Here is a 15018-nt window from a genome sequence, read left to right on the forward strand (position 1 = left end):
AACTCAACCCTCACTAAAGGCATCAGTCATACAAAAGTTATACTTAAATCCAAACTGGTTCTCTAGTAAATTGGTAGGAATGTCTCATCCTATGTTCAAGAAGGGCCTTTTCCCCTTTATTCAGATTACACCTGCTCACTTTCGGTTGTTTGAAAAGGAAATAATCTCCAAAATATCGTTCTTTTTTAAACAAGTTTTAGAAAGTTGGTTGTAATTTCAGTTTAATCCACCTGAAAAGACAGAACAAATAATACAATACTAATTGATTAAAAGAATAAATATTTAAAAAAGGTATAATTTCAGTGAATGATATCATAAATAGGACTGGTGGAGTTGTGTCACACATGCAGCTAACACAGACATATGGAAATGTCTGCTCTACCCAAAATTACAACCAATTAATTGCAGCATTACCACAAAAATGGAAGAGGCAAGTAGAAGGGGAAAAAGTAAGGAACTTGTATGTCGGCCCTGTATTAAAGAACATAAATGGTTAAAGAAAAGTGTGATAAATAAAAACATTCACCAATGTAATTGAAGGACCAAAAACTGACAGCTGTGCCATATAAATGGCAAAATAGTTGGGAATAGATTTTCGATGTACCCATTCCATGACACATGGTTTATGAATTGATACGCAAAACAACCGCGGATTCAAAACTTTGAATTTTTCTATTTAAATTACTATACAAAATTCTTGCAACCAATCGGATGTTATATATATGGGGATACAGTCTTCCCAGCTCTGCAGATTTTTGCTGTGAGGAGGCAGAGTCATTAGATCATTTATTTTGGTATTGTCCATATGTAGCTCGTTTTTGGTCACAGGTCCAGGAATGGCTGAAGAATTGCAGCTAACGCTGCAGATAGCAATACTGGGTGATTTGAAAAGCCATAGTCAATCAATCAATAATATAATTATTTTACCAGAAATGTTTATTTTTAATTTACAATCTGTAGAAGCTATGAGAATAGAAAGGTTCAGTACTTTTGTGAAGCATCACATCACAGCACAGTTGAAAAAGAGATCGATGGGAGGGGTTGGATGGAGCTGAAGGGTGGGACTAATAACAAGATAAACAATGTAAAACATACGGGTCTGTAAAATGTATAAAGGTTCAGAGATGATGTGAAATAACACAGTTACCAATAGAAATCAAACTGGATGGACATCAGAAATAGAGGAAGAACTAAAAACAAACTAAATATAACTATTGTAAAATAGATTGTGTCTCTATACTTTGCTCTGTTCATCTTTCCCTTGATTCTAACTAGTCTCCCAGTCCATGCCGCTGAAAAACATCCCCACAGTATGATGCTGCCACCACCATGTTCAATCTTGGTTTCATTAGACCAGAGGATCTTGTCATGGTCTGAGAGTCTTTAGGTGCCTTTTGGCAAACTCCACGCGGACTGTCGTGCCTTTTACAAAGGAGTGGCTTCCGCCTGCCCACTCCACCATAAAAGCCTGATTAGTGGAGTGCTGCAGATATGGTTCTCTTTCTGGAAGGTTTTCCCATCTGCAGAGAGGAACTCTGGAGCGCAGTCAGTGTAACCATCTGATCTTGGTGACTGACCAAGTCCTTTCTCCCCCGATTGCTCAGTTTGTCCTGGCAGCCAGCTCTCAATTTTAGAATGAGGCTGTAATGTAACAAAATGTTGAAAAAGTCAAGGGGTCTGAATACTTTCCAAATGCACCGTATCTGCCTCAATGTTGCTGGACCCCAGGAAGAATAGCTGCTGCCTTGGCAAGAATGAATGTGGATCCTAAATAAATATAAATACCAGTCAATTGCCAGGGTTAGAGCTTCCATGTCTGTTCTATTCATTCTTATTTCTATGGTCAGGCCATTGGGTATTACATGTAAACAAGATAAGCTACATAAATACACGAATTATTGAATAAGTAACTGGTTAATAAATGAGAAGGAATTCCCGAAATATTTTATAATAATAACATGCAAAAATAATAGAGGCCAAAACACATAATCAGTTTATTTACCCCACCAACACTGCAGAAGGACGATCCACTATTAGACTATATTTCTATATATGAACATGTGTAAAACCAACACTTGAACACTGAGCCCAACCTCCAGTATGTTACGTTAATATTTATATTCATTTTAAAGTAGACCAATCCGAAAGTGCGCGTAAAAGTGGCGTCAGGTCTCCATGTCGGATTCCCCCAGTCCGCGCCTTCGTGTCAGCTGAACTGCGCCCCTGTCTTCACCCCACTGTCAGCTACAAGACAAACATGACAAATAAAACGTGTGGTGGCCACAGAATAGATATATCTAGTCGAGGGAGATGGACACAGGAAAGAGTAAGACGCGTATGTAGATGAAGCCTGTTGGATTATTTTTATATAAAACGGCAGAACAGTCTTTCTGGTCGCAGGTTCCTCATATATAAGTAACCTGCTCTACAGTATTGGGACAAATATACCTCGTCCAAAGTCTTGGATAGTTTATTGACTCACTAAAGTGGTTTGTTTACGAACTTTACTATGTGGGAGCGAATCTACTTTTACGCATCATTGATTTGATGCGTTTTCGTAATTGTTAGTCTCGTCCATTAATCATGTCAGTACACTTAAGCTGATTTATTAGAAATTGCTTTATTAATTCAGTCATTCATTGATGGTTTGATTGTCTGATTAATACACTTCGTTGACATATTAAACTACGGGGGCAGCCATGACAGGAAGGTTGATGCTTGGCATTGTTGCGTCACAATACAAAATGCCTCTGATGACGTAATGATCAAACACCAAGCTGCCACTGGTGAAATGACGGGTCATTAGCTGATTGAACTACAAGGTGAACGGTAAGTACACCTGTCTGTCTGTTTATCAGATAAATGAGGGGATAGACAACAGATTTATTGGGAGCCAGATATATCTAGGCTATTAGAAATGAATTGAACAAAGTTGTTACATTTTAATGAATATATCAAGATAGTAAACAAGATAGTAAACAAAGATGTATATCAAGATAGTAAACAAAGATGTTTCTGTGACTCTCTGTTCATAGAGTTTAATGGTGCTGAAAGCCACTTCCTATTCCAAGTATTCAAGACTAGAAGGAGCATTCTGATTAGAATACTGCAGACCAGTGAATGATGAATAGGAGGCCCAACTTGAATGGGTCTGGAGGACCAAGGTCCATCGGTGTTCCGCTGCTCTGTCCTTCTAACAGAGTGCTGCTGGAGAGAGAAGAGGTCAGCCAGGCGCCAGTGATGGCCTCCTCTTTCAGGCCCTCAGCGTTCCCCTCCCTGCATGTTGTACCTCGTGCTCCCCCTCCTGACGAAATCAGGCCCAAGAGGCCCACAGCTGCCCACAGAAAGAGGAGAGACCTCCAGTCCCTGGTTCCTGTCCAGGATGGATGTCGTGAGTCTCCCGGTTGGTTTAACAGCAGCAACTCCCAGCTACCTGCCAAAACCAACAGACGCAGGCGCAACAAGGAGCTTTCCTTCACTGAGGTTCTGAAGAACTACAAGCTTCTGCCTGATTCCCGGCCCAGCAGCCCAGAGAGCCTGTACCAGCCTGAGACAATGATACCTAGAATTCCTGTAAGTATCACAAGACCTGTTGTGAGGCCTAGCAACCCTCGACGGCCTGTTAGCCCAGTTGAGCTGGTCCAGCCTGATGTACAGCCTTCCAGACCTGAGGGGAGGCCTAGCAACCCTCGGCGAACCACTAGACGGCCTGTTAGACCAGTCGGCCTGGTCCAGCATGATGTTCAGCCTTCCAGGCCTGAGAGGAGGTGTAGCAACCCTGTGGGCCCCACTAGACAGCCTGTTAGCCCCGTTGGCCTGGTCCAGCCTGATAAACAGCCTTCCAGACCTGAGGGGAGGCCTAGCAACCCTCGGAACACCACTAGGAGAAAAGTGAGGCCCAGTAACCGTGTTTGTAACGTTATGCTTGAGTCCCGTCCTACCTGTCCTGCAGTGAGTCTGGTCCAGCCGGAGCCCCGTCCTACCTGCCCTCTGACCCTGGAGGAGCCGGCCCTTTCAGAGTCATGCAGCTTCAGCAACAATGTGTTTGTTCTCTCCATGCCGAAAGCTGCCCAGCCAGAGGAGGCTGCCAGAGGGAGCAGCAGCCCACCCAGGGACATCATCAGGCCTGAGGCCTTCGTCCAGACAGGACCCCTGCTGGCCAGGAGAGCCCAGAGGGATGCTCCTCCTCCAAAGAAGGTCCCCAAACCCCCGGTGGCCCCCCGGCCCAAACTACTACCCTCCCTGGGCCAGGGCAACGTGTCCCTTGTCAGTGCCAACGCCTGGGATGACAAGACCAAGAAGAAGAGAAAGAAAGGTCAGCACTTCTCTTTGTGCCATGACACATTTTGTCTAATGAATATATTGTCATTATTGTATAATGTTGTTTGCTGATGTACAACCAGGAAGGTGATTTTAATGTTTTTAAACATTCATAAATGAATTATTAATAAATGAATGTAACCTCATGTGATGTAATCTAAAGGAGTCAGAGTCCAGAGGTCTAGCCTGGGTCTGAGGCATATCCCCCGTGACCTAGAGCTGGCCATGATGAGACCCCGTCTTGTCAAGTCAGCCGCTCCCTCCCAGCAGCCCTACCAGCCGTGGGACGACGAGGACGAGGTGGACATCTACGCCCTGAGGCGAACAGCCTACATGTGCCCCATGTACGACCAGGAGGAGAGCAGCGTCAGGGGCAACAAGAGGGTGGCAGTGGAGGCCCTGGACAACATTCCTTTCAGAAGGAAGATCACCTTGTGTTATTTCATGGGGGGTCGCAGGGTCATGCTGCCAAAAGACTACTAACTCCACCCCCCTCAATTTCCACAACAACCCCCCTTTGTCCCAGACAGCGAAAAACAGGACACACACAGAGAGACAGAGTGGACACCAACAGGGCCATCAGAGGGACAGAGACCCTCTCAGTTGAGGTTAGGAATGTCAGCTACTAAAAGGCTTCTATAGACCATCTCTGTAGCAAGAGAACCTCCAGTGATCAGACTGGGCTGTCCTCTGTCTCCCCTCATCTCTGATACTCCAGACTGGGCTGTCCTCTGTCTCCCCTCATCTCTGATACTCCAGACTGGGCTGTCCTCTGTCTCCCCTCATCTCTGATACACCAGACTGGGCTGTCCTCTGTCTCCCCTCATCTCTGATACTCCAGACTGGGCTGTCCTCTGTCTCCCCTCATCTCTGATACTCCAGACTGGGCTGTCCTCTGCCACACTCACCTCTTCTCCCCCAAGAGGACCCCTTCTCCCTGCCTCCCTTCCCCACTACTCCCCCTAGAGTACCGGTGCACCCTGCCTCCCCTCCCCACTACTCCCCCTAGAGTACCGGTGCACCCTGCCTCCCCTCCCCACTACTCCCCCTAGAGTACCGGTGCACCCTGCCTCCCCTCCCCACTACTCCCCCTAGAGTACCGGTGCACCCTGCCTCCCCTCCCCACTACTCCCCCTAGAGTACCGGTGCACCCTGCCTCCCCTCCCCACTACTCCCCCTAGAGTACCGCTGCACCCTGCCTCCCCTCCCCACTACTCCCCCTAGAGTACCGCTGCACCCTGCCTCCCCTCCCCACTACTCCCCCTAGAGTACCGCTGCACCCTGCCTCCCCTCCCCACTACTCCCCCTAGAGTACCGGTGCACCCTGCCTCCCCTCCCCACTACTCCCCCTAGAGTACCGGTGCACCCTGCCTCCCCTCCCCACTACTCCCCCTAGAGTACCGGTGCACCCTGCCTCCCCTCCCCAGTACTCCCCCTAGAGTACCGCTGCACCCTGCCTCCCCTCACTCCCCTCTGTATCTATGTCATCTTGGTGGGCTGTTCGTGTGTCGTGTTTATTTATTAAATGTCTTCCCTTGCTTCCTGACTCTCAGTGTACATCGTTCCACCTTTACTTTTCCCTGAAGCATTACAGAAATAAACAAACCACTGAAGAAAATACCATCTTTGAGTGTTTTGAGTGAGTTTTGAGTACAGACACTGATGAATATGTTAATTAGACGATGATCCAGGATAAAACATGTCATAACTGACAGGATAAATTACATGGATCAAATTCAACCATCAAAACTGAGAACAACTTTAAAATAAAGGGGAAGTTTATTCATTGTATTATTATTGATCCATTGCAGATTATCCTACATGTCAATCAAACTGTGCTGTGAGAATCAAATTGCCTTCTAGACTCTCAGGCTGTGTTCCAAATGGTTCCCTATTCCCTATGGGCCCTGGTCAAAAGTAGTGCACTACATAGGGTTAAAGGGTACCATGTGGGACACAAGCCAGACACACAGGACTCAGGACATCACATGCCATACATACACACAGGCAACAGCATCTTTTATCAAAAATACTGCATCATGAGGACAGTTACCACATGATGACATGACATCATTAGAGCATCACTGTCAAAGTGAAAAGGACAGACTGATAAAAACACCAGTTAGAAAATCACTAGACAGTAACATCTGACAGTAGTGTTTAATGTCCAGCAGCAATACTAGTAGTATCCCATCCTATTATTCTCAATGATGCATTTTTATACTCATTGAATGCATGAATGTAGCTGAAAACTATAAACCATCATAAAAGTTGTTGTTCCTTCTAACAGAATGGTTGTTCCACCTAGTAGTCCATCACATTGCAACGTTGTTCCTTCTAACAGAATGGCTGTTTCACCTAGTAGTCCATCACATTGTAACGTTGTTCCTTCTAACAGAATGGTTGTTCCACCTAGTAGTCCATCACATTGTAACGTTGTTCCTTCTAACAGAATGGTTGTTCCACCTAGTAGTCCATCACATTGTAACGTTGTTCCTTCTAACAGAATGGTTGTTTCACCTAGTAGTCCATCACATTGTAACGTTGTTCCTTCTAACAGAATGGTTGTTCCACCTAGTAGTCCATCACATTGCAACGTTGTTCCTTCTAACAGAATGGTTGTTCCACCTAGTAGTCCATCACATTGTAACGTTGTTCCTTCTAACAGAATGGTTGTTCCACCTAGTAGTCCATCACATTGTAACGTTGTTCCTTCTAACAGAATGGTTGTTCCACCTAGTAGTCCATCACATTGTAACGTTGTTCCTTCTAACAGAATGGTTGTTCCACCTAGTAGTCCATCACATTGCAATGTTGTTCCTTCTAACAGAATGGTTGTTTCACCTAGTAGTCCATCACATTGCAACGTTGTTCCTTCTAACAGAATGGTTGTTTCACCTAGTAGTCCATCACATTGCAACGTTGTTCCTTCTAACAGAATGGTTGTTTCACCTAGTAGTCCATCACATTGTAATGTTGTTCCTTCTAACAGAATGGTTGTTCCACCTAGTAGTCCATCACATTGCAACGTTGTTCCTTCTAACAGAATGGTTGTTTCACCTAGTAGTCCATCACATTGTAATGTTGTTCCTTCTAACAGAATGGTTGTTTCACCTAGTAGTCCATCACATTGCAACGTTGTTCCTTCTAACAGAATGGTTGTTTCACCTAGTAGTCCAACACAGAAGTAGGTGGTCAGTAATGGTTCTTGTTTTGCAGTAAGACAACTAAGTCAACTGGTTTAGTAAGTCTTAGATTGCATTTATGATACGTGACTTGAAGGTTTTTCCTGAAACAGTCCATCCATTTCCAACAGTGAAAACCCAGCCCACATTTAATAGTAGATACTTGATGTGTTTGTGGTGCGTAGACCAAAGACTGATGAGTTATGAACAGAACAATGTGGAAGTTGAGTCCATTGTGTTCATCCATCCTTCAGCAGCCAGCCAGCCTCCAGTTGATTCATCACCATCCTGCAATGTCATATTCCAACCAGCAGGGGTCACTGATTCTACTATCTGAATTGTATCACTGTTCAAAGATGCCTCTGCCTTATCCAAGGTTCATCCTCCATTTCATGGCTTAAGGTAAACAGACAACACATGCATGAATCCAGAGTATTATTTTATCAAAACCATTTATAAAACACATCATCCACAGACTGAGAGTCTTCCATGGTCTTATTGCAAAGTCAAGTCCTTTGGAATCGTATTGACGATACTGGATCTTTCCACAGTCAAATAAAGTATGTTTCCTTTTGCATAGAAACACTATAATGTTCTCTTATCAGACACTGAAGAAGAAGAAGAAGCCAAAAAGCCCTTTCATGGTTTTAGAACGGTTGTCCAAAGAAGCACAACTTTGGTGGTTGAAAGACATCAAACATCTGAAGTCAACATCTCTCTGTGATTGTAGTCATCAAACATGGAGTCAGTCAACATCTCTCTGTGATTGTAAAGTCATCAAGCATGGAGTCAGTCAACATCTCTCTGTGATTGTAAAGTCATCAAGCATGGAGTCAGTCAACAGCTCTCTGTGATTGTAAAGTCATCAAACATGGAGTCAGTCAACATCTCTCTGTGATTGTAAAGTCATCAAGCATGGAGTCAGTCAACATCTCTCTGTGATTGTAAAGTCATCAAGCATGGAGTCAGTCAACATCTCTCTGTGATTGTAAAGTCATCAAACATGGAGTCAGTCAACATCTCTCTGTGATTGTAAAGTCATCAAGCATGGAGTCAGTCAACAGCTTATTCCTCTCAGTCCATCAGCCAAAATGATCAATATCATAACTTAAATCATATAGTCATATTGATTGATAAAGACAACGCAAACAGCAGCAGGCATGCTAAATTCAGGCATTCTGGAACATTCCAGGGAGATACCGATTCAGAGGGGAGGCGGGGTTTAGGCTAGGTAGCTGTCTGTGGTCTTGAGACAGGTGAAGGAGGCAGTGAGACAGGTGAGGAAGAGAGAAAAAGACAGGTAGATCTGTGATGCATCTCCACACTCCTTGGCGTTTTCCTGAAACCAATCGTTAACACAGTTACAGCCAGTGGTATAATGAAAACATGTTATTACACAAGGAGAAGTGCTAATCTTTCTTCTTCTTGGTCCTCCCATCACATTAAATAACTGTGAAAACTATGATTTGTTGTTGTTGTTTATCCTTCATTTAACTAGGCAAGTCAGTTAAGAACAAATTCTGATTTTCAATGATGGCCTAGGAACACTGGGTTAACGTGTTCAATCCATTTGGTTGATTTAAAAATACAGTATATAAAATACCCGTCCAGCATCACTACTCTGGACGGCTCTGACTTAGAATATGTGGATAACTACAAATACCTAGGTGTCTGGTTAGACTGTAAACTCTCCTTCCAGACTCACATTAAGCATCTCCAATCCAACATTAAATCTTGAATCGGCTTCCTATTTCGCAACAAAGCATCCTTCACTCATGCTGCCAAACATACCCTCGTAAAACTATCCATCAAACCGATCCTCGACTTCGGCGATGTCATTTATAAAATAGTCTCCAACCCTCTACTCAACAAATTGGATGCGGTCTATCACAGTGCCATCCGTTTTGTCACCAAAGCCCCATATACTATCCACCATTGTTACCTGTATGCTCTCGTTGGCTGGCCCTCGCTTCACTCTCATCGCCAAACCCACTGGCTCCAGGTCATCTACAAGTCTCTGCTAGGTCAAGCCCCACCTTATCTCAGCTCAATGGTCACCATAGCAGCACCCACCCGTAGCACGCGCTCCAACAGGTATATTTCACTGGTCACCCCCAAAGCCAATTCATCCTTTGGCCGCCTTTCCTTCCAGTTCTCTGCTGCCAATGACTGAAAGGAACTGCAAAAATCACTGAAGCTGGAGACTCATATCTCCCTCACTAGCTTTAAACACCAGCTGTCAGAGCAGCTCACAGATCACTGCACCTGTACATAGCCCATCTGTAAACAGCCCATCCAACGACCTCCTCCCCATACTGTATTTATCTTGCTCCTTTGCACCCCAGTATCTCTACTTGCACATTCATCTTCTGCACATATACCATTCCAGTGTTTAATTGCTATATTGTATTTACTTCGCCACCATGGCCTATTTACTGTCTTATCTCCCTTATCTTACCTCATTTACACTCACTGTATATAGACTTCTTGTTTTCCTTTTCTACTGTAATATTGACTGTGTGTTTATTCCATGTGTAACTCTGTGTTGTTGTATGTGTCAAACTGCTTTGCTTTATCTTGGCCAGGTCGCAGTTGAAAAATGAGAACTTATTCTCAACTAGCCTACCTGGTTAAATAAAATATATATCTAATACCTATTATTCACACTAATGTTAGGTTTCTGTAATACAAATATCCTGTGTATCCTGTCCGAGGGCAACCTGTATTCTGTTTCAATTTCTGGATTCCATAGGATTCCGTCTGAGTTTTCCTCATTGGGGAAATCATGGGGCCCTACAAACCCTTATGTGAGTTACAATGAAAACACAGACATTTGAATATATTGACATACCTTGTCAATGTATTCTGAAAAATATGGTCTGTCCAGCACCCAGGAATGTCTGAACACCTAAAGAAGAGAAGTTGTATTAAAACCTGTGACAATGTCAGGAAAATAACACTTAAAGGACTTCAGCTTTAGATAGAGAGCTAGAAAACAGAAATCCACGCTGACTTGGAAGAGCTGCTTGTTATCTATCTTACTAGCCAGACCAATGATTTCATTTAGCTAGTTTGGCTGTTAGATATTGACTAGATAACTACTGCACAAGGTCAACGTTGGCAGTGCTGCCTTGAACATGTTGTGAATACGTGAACAACAAGAAGGTTTCTGCCAGGACAGGTGTAGTTAGATAGCTAGGTGTAGTTAGCCATCTGTCACTGTCCATTTCTTGATGATAGAAGTGATACACCTGGTGGAGAGAGATTGTAAAACAGAAATAGTTTATTTATGCCTGCTGTACGTTATGACATGACAGATCAAGATGTAACAGAGGGTCAGTTTTTTCAACTTTTCTCCAATACTATAGAGCCATTACCATGTTGATCAAAGCCTGAATAGAAACCTAGTTCACACTCCGGATTTTGACTTAGTTTTCTTTCTAACCTCGTTTGAATGTCAAGGTTGTGCAAGTTTGTACGGAATGGGGTGAGTTTAGGTTAGCTTGCCTAGCAGGCAAACATTACCTTGCAGGGGCACATGTGTTCTTTTTTTGGTAAGCTAGGTAGCTAATATGTTACATAGCTATTTCGGTTCAAAAATGACAAAACTTATAAACAGCACCGAGGCAAGTAAATGCACTGCTAACTTACTAGCTAGTAGCATGCCCACCACTAGCTAACTATACAGACATCATGGAAGTTAACTAGCTAGCTTATCAACGTGAAAATATATAACTTACTCTGGCAATATAACTAAAGGCTTTTCGTACTTGAAGAATATTATTTAGTGAATATTTTTTGCCATTTCGTTGAAAATGTGTAAAGAAATACAAACTACATTCCAAGTGATAGTTTGGTCGTTACCTGCCACAAGGCCTTTCCAGATGAGAAAGATCAAGACGACGTCTGTTGAAATGTTCCAAGCACAACTGACGTTCATAACTAGATCTGGCATGTCAGTCCAACACAATAATGATCATTTCAACAGCATATTTTTAAGTTTTTGGTTGTTACTTAGAAATATTCGTTCAAATTTAGCAGCATATTACCTTGGATTCTTTTTCAAAACATAAATTAAGGATTATAATCTAAAATGTGTTCAAAAGCAGAAACCTATTATTTTTTGTAAAAATCATTCGATTTTCTTTTGCAATATTTAATATGCCGGTCTTATATTTTTTATAGTGTATAACGAATATGAATTCGGTGGGCAGAAATGATTCAATATTGTAGCGACCCACACAGACAGCTGTGTGTTATGTGTTAGTCTATTAGTTGGTTGTGTTGTACTTACCAGTACCCAGTGTTCGCGGGGTTCGACATGCCAATCAACCTGCTATCTGCCAATCCTGGAACGTTCTGATGCCGGGCTTCCTGGTGGTTGGTGGAGAGGCGTGGAGGGGGGTTGGGCAGAGAGCATTGGAAGTTTAGACCAGGTTTAAACATTGTTCTCTCTCTTATGTCTGGCTTTCACAAGAGAAGGTCGCGGGTGGTTTATAGGGTATCCTTCATTTATTTTGTCGTGGGCTGCGGCCAAACAGTAGCCTGTGGGGAGTTGGGTTAATAAACCGTACATTCGTAAACTCAACCCTCACTAAAGGCATCAGTCATACAAAAGTTATACTTAAATCCAAACTGGTTCTCTAGTAAATTGGTAGGAATGTCTCATCCTATGTTCAAGAAGGGCCTTTTCCCCTTTATTCAGATTACACCTGCTCACTTTCGGTTGTTTGAAAAGGAAATCATCTCCAAAATATCGTTCTTTTTTAAACAAGTTTTAGAAAGTTGGTTGTAATTTCAGTTTAATCCACCTGAAAAGACAGAACAAACAATACAATACTAATTGATAAAAAAAAACATTTTTTCCAATTTAAAAAAGATATAATTTCAGTGAATGATATCATAAATAGGACTGGTGGAGTTGTGTCACACATGCAGCTAACACAGACATATGGAAATGTCTGCTCTACCCAAAATTACAACCAACTAATTGCAGCATTACCACAAAAATAAGTAGAAAGTAGAAGGTGAAAGAGTAAGGAACTTGTATGTCGGCCCTGTATTAAAGAACATAAATGGTTAAAGAAAAGTGTGATAAATAAAAACATTCACCAATTTAATTGAAGGACCAAAAACTGACAGCTGTGCCATATAAATGGCAAAATAGTTGGGAAGAGATTTTCGATGTACCCAATCCATGACACACCTCTAGTGGTGTGGGGGCTGTGCTTTGGCAAAGTGGGTGGGGTTATATCCTTCCTGTTTGGCCCTGTCCGGGGGTGTCCTCGGATGGGGCCACAGTGTCTCCTGACCCCTCCTGTCTCAGCCTCCAGTATTTATGCTGCAGTAGTTTATGTGTCGGGGGGCTGGGGTCAGTTTGTTATATCTGGAGTACTTCTCCTGTCCTATTCGGTGTCCTGTGTGAATCTAAGTGTGCGTTCTCTAATTCTCTCCTTCTCTCTTTCTTTCTCTCTCTCGGAGGACCTGAGCCCTAGGACCATGCCCCAGGACTACCTGACATGATGACTCCTTGCTGTCCCCAGTCCACCTGGCCATGCTGCTGTTCCAGTTTCAACTGACCTGAGCCCTAGGACCATGCCCCAGGACTACCTGACATGATGACTCCTTGCTGTCCCCAGTCTACCTGGCCATGCTGCTGCTCCAGTTTCAACTTCCACCTGACTGTGCTGCTGCTCTAGTTTCAACTGTTCTGCCTTATTATTATTCGACCATGCTGGTCATTTATGAACATTGAACATCTTGACCATGTTCTGTTATAATCTCCACCCGGCACAGCCAGAAGAGGACTGGCCACCCCACATAGCCTGGTTCCTCTCTAGGTTTCTTCCTAGGTATTGGCCTTTCTAGGGAGTTTTTCCTAGCCACCGTGCTTCTACACCTGCATTGCTTGCTGTTTGGGGTTTTAGGCTGGGTTTCTGTACAGCACTTTGAGATATCAGCTGATGTACGAAGGGCTATATAAATAAATTTGATTTGATTTGATGGTTTATGAATTGATACGCAAAACAACCGCGGATTCAAAACTTCGATTTTTCTATTTAAATTACTATACAAAATTATTGCAACCAATCGGATGTTATATATATGGGAGATACAGTCTTCCCAGCTCTGCAGATTTTGCAGTGAGGAGGCAGAGTCATTAATTTTGGTATTGTCCATATGTAGGTCGTTTTTGGTCACAGGTCCAGGAATGGCTGAAGAATTGCAACTAACGCTGCAGATAGCAATACTGGGTGATTTGAAAAGCCATAGTCAATCAATCAATAATATAATAATTATTTTACCAAAAATGTTTATTTTTAATTTACAATCTGTAGAAGCTATGAGAATAGAAAGGTTCCGAACTTTTGTGAAGCATCACATCACAGCACAGGTGAAAAATATATGGCAAATAGAAATAAAAAATGGATGGTGTTGAGAGATCGATGGGAGGGGTTGGATGGAGCTGAAGGGTGGGACTAATAACAAGATAAACAATGTAAAACATACGGGTCTGTAAAATGTATAAAGGTTCAGAGATGATGTGAAATAACACAGTTACCAATAGAAATCAAACTGGATGGACATCAGAAATAGAGGAAGAACTAAAAACAAACTAAATATAACTATTGTAAAATAGATTGTGTCTGTAAAATGTGTATAAGATGTATAAACTGAAGGTAGAAGCCTGAGTGTTATTGTTCATTAGTTTACTCCAATTGGGGGAAGGGTGGTAGGGTTTGGGGGGAATCATAAAGGTATATTAATATACACACACACACACACACACACACATTTTTTTTTTCAGCTTAATATTGCGACAAGATTGTTGCTTCCATCAATGTAATTGTCTGCATCATTTACAATCCCCCATATATGAAGCAACAATCTTGTCGCAATATTAAGATGATCCACCACTTAAAAAATGTGTGCAAAGCTGTCATCAAGGCAAAGGACACTCAAGGACATTCAGAGACAAGTCCCGATGCCACTCCTGCGTTGTCTTGGCTGTGTGATTAGACTCATTGTCCTGTTGGAAAGTGTACCTTCGCCCCAGTCTGAGGTCCTGAGCGATCTGGAACAGGTTTTCATCAAGGATCTTTCTGTACTTTGCTCTGTTCATCTTTCGCTCGATTCTAACTGGTCTCCCAGGCCCTGCCGCTGAAAAACATCCCCACAGCATGATGCTGCCACCACCATGTTCAATCTTGTTTCTCATGGTCTGAGAGTCTTTAGGTGCCTTTTGGCAAATTCCAAGCGGGCTGTCATGCGCCTTTTACTAAGGAGTGGCTTCCGTCTGCCCATATAATCCTGTCTCGGAGCTCTATGGACTATTCCCTCAACCTCATGGCTTGGTTTTTTTCTCTGACATGCACTGATAACTGTGGGAGCTTATATAGACAGGTGTGTGCATTTCCAAATCATGTCCAATCAATTGAATTAACACAGGTGGACTCCAATCAAGTTGTAGAAACATCAAGGATAATTAATGGAAACATGCACCTGAATTTAA

General features: G+C 42.9%; 1 long non-coding RNA gene across 1 annotated transcript; it reads right to left on the reverse strand.

Moving 5' to 3' along the window:
- Positions 1–8246: 8246 nt before the first annotated feature.
- LOC116360568 (uncharacterized) lies at positions 8247–11467 on the reverse strand. Its single transcript, XR_004207021.1, has 3 exons — positions 11370–11467; positions 10357–10413; positions 8247–8844 (listed from the first exon to the last, which is right to left on the reverse strand). It is a non-coding gene; the product is annotated as an uncharacterized LOC116360568 (long non-coding RNA).
- Positions 11468–15018: the final 3551 nt, after the last annotated feature.

This window comes from Oncorhynchus kisutch, unplaced genomic scaffold, assembly GCF_002021735.2.
Source record: "Oncorhynchus kisutch isolate 150728-3 unplaced genomic scaffold, Okis_V2 Okis09a-Okis19a_hom, whole genome shotgun sequence".
NCBI lineage: Eukaryota > Metazoa > Chordata > Actinopteri > Salmoniformes > Salmonidae > Oncorhynchus > Oncorhynchus kisutch.